The sequence below is a fragment of the Otolemur garnettii genome, unplaced genomic scaffold (genome assembly GCF_000181295.1).
Source record: "Otolemur garnettii isolate 467f Iridium unplaced genomic scaffold, OtoGar3 scaffold00169, whole genome shotgun sequence".
Lineage (NCBI taxonomy): Eukaryota > Metazoa > Chordata > Mammalia > Primates > Galagidae > Otolemur > Otolemur garnettii.
Window position 1 is genome coordinate 2,066,240 of NW_003852564.1, and position 2,907 is coordinate 2,069,146.

Here is a 2,907-nt window from a genome sequence, read left to right on the forward strand (position 1 = left end):
CCAGGTATACATAAGACTAAAAAGAATGAGATGTCTTCTCATTTTTATATGTGTCTTTACAGTCATTTTTGTAACATTAAAATCAAGTGCAAAATAATTGAAAATGAGAGAGAGAGATATCAAGAAAGAAAGAAGAGGGCAGCACCCGTGCCTCAAAGGAGTGGGATGCCAGCCCCTTATGCCAGAGGTGGCAGGTTCAAACCCAGCCATGGCCAAAAACTGCCAAAAAAAGAAAGAAAAAAAGAAAAGAAAAAGGAAAAGAAAAGAAAAATTCATTGTTGGATACAATGTGTTAAGAAATATTTGGTCCTTTTACATACAAATAGCATTTATTGAATAAAGTTGACTAATTGTAACTCAAGCCTTCAAAAGCATTACTTGTATGAAAAAATAAAAGATTACTTTTAAAAACTACAAAAATATGGCATCATAAATTAGTGTTAAACTCTTTGGCTAATGGGTTCTCATTAATGACTTTAATTTTTTGAGAATGGTGTTATGACAACTCAGTAATCATTTTGGAGAAAGAAAAATGCAATCCATACCTCACTGCCCATAGCAAAATGACTCCAAAGAATGAGAGATCCAGAAACAAGGGCGTGATTCAAAACAAAGGGGAACACACCAAGTACAAGGGATCTGACTAGAATGGGGCCCTGGGGACCAAATTAGAGACTAGTAAACAACATAAAAATTAATGAGAGATGCAAATATAACACTATGAATTATAACCCATTATGTAAGAGTCCAAGTGCTACTTGAAAAAATACAAGATTTGGGAGGGAGGAAAGCTCTTTTATTTAACAGAAGATTATCAGCTAATATATGTAGGAGGAAAAGAGACTTAGGAAATTATCAGCAAATGTCAAAATCATTTACATAGGCGTGAAGCATCAGCCCACATATTATTTATGTAACACCAAAGGAAAATTTTCCCGTTCCAGTGGAAGGATTTATCAGATGACACAAGAGAAAAAGATCAAACAGAATCCACTGATAAGGACAAGATGATATCAAGGGCCTCATAACGGTATATAATGGGAAATTGCCCATGTCATTTCTTGAGTAACGTAAAATGTTTATAAATGAAATCTAATTAATGAAGAAAGAGTTTGTAACTTTCATATTATACTATTTTACATATAATATTTATCTTGGAGTCTTATATCTTACATCTTACACTTCACACCCCACCTGCCTAGAAGAAATCAGCTGCTTTATTGTGACCAGCTCTTACTGGCTCTACAATGATTATTGTCTCATTAGGAGAGAAAAAAAAATGCTTTAAAATGTAAACTATCTGGATGCTTCTCTATTACTCACTTTTACTTTAACGATTTTGAAGACTTCAAAACAATTTTTCCATGAGTTTGAAAATGTGTTCTATTTTGTGTCCAAAAGCTCTATGTTCCTTTTACTTCATTTCCAGTGAATTCTCTTCCACCCTTTTTCTGTCCCAGCTCCATGGACCTCTTCTTTGCTGAGGATACTCAAACTGCAAACCTAAACTTCACTGTCTAGTCTAATGAAAAGTGTCTTAGGATCCCTCTGGCTTCCTTTTGCCTTTAAAACAACTATTCTGTTCTTTAGAAACTTAGAGAGCTTCAGTCTGTGGGACAATTTCCCACAGCCTATGAACTTCAAACTCTTCGAATGTTCACAACTTCCTAGCATAGGTCCCAAAATATTCATTGCTACTATTCTTTTCCTCAAAACCTCAGGACTTTCTCTCCCTAAACTTCCCACATACATGTTCCTATGTAAATCATCCCATCTCCTTGACCTGAGCACTACCTAGGGCATCTAATACATTAGAAAAATAAATAATATTGAAATTTTATGAGCACATAATATCATCAAGGAAAACCCCAAAGTGATAAATATATAGTAATGTTTTCTAGTTAAAAATGTAATGTTTAATATAAAAAGCAGTAAAATTTTTAGTAAAAGAAAGCATATTTACTGTGAATAAACAAGCATATGAAAACAAAGATAACCATGTGCTCTTTAATGTAAGTGGAAATTTATACTAATGCTATAATTGAAGAAAATTTTAGAGTACCAAGACCCATTTTAATTCTTACATATTTGACTTAATAATTTTCTCCTGAGAATATTACAAAGAAAATTTCAAAATACCCTAAAAATGCACAAAATGTCTGTAACAGTTGAATTTATGCCTAAATTTCAACACCAAGACATACCTATTAAAATTATTTTGCTGAGAAATGATGGGACATTATAAAACCATAACAGCTATTTATACACAGTTGTATAATAGCACAGGAAATTGATTGTGCATATTTTAAATGAAAGTAGATTGTTCCTTATATTTCTACCCCTTTCAAATAATATTCAAAATTTTCCAGTTAAAAGCACTATAATATGAACAATAATGGTGTATGAATGACAAGCGAATGGGTGACCCTTATTACAGTCTTTGCATTTTAAAAATCTCCTAATTAATTATAATGAAGATACAAAACTTTTTGTCCTTGTTACTTATGTGTTCAGAATTTGAAAAAGTCTTTAAATAACAGTTTTACTTAGGACTGCTCAGGTAGTCTTTTTCCCGGATGACCAACAAAAATAAAAATCAAGCATATCACCTACCTCCAGCTCTTTCCACAATGTTCTTCATCCAGAAATCCTAAACTATTTTAAAGTACACACAGGGATGGTGGCCGTTTGTGTATGCGCATGTGTTAGTGTGTGTGTGTGAGTGTGTAGAAGGAGCTGTTTTCACGGCTCCTGTCTACTAAACATAGATTCCAAGGCATCTCTTTGAGACCTAAACCACTAGCTACATATTTTGCTTCTTCTGGAGTTGTCCACAGGAATGATAGTGAAGGGAGAAGAGGGGTATTGTGTTAGTCTAGTGTGACTTTCTATCACACCATCATAATA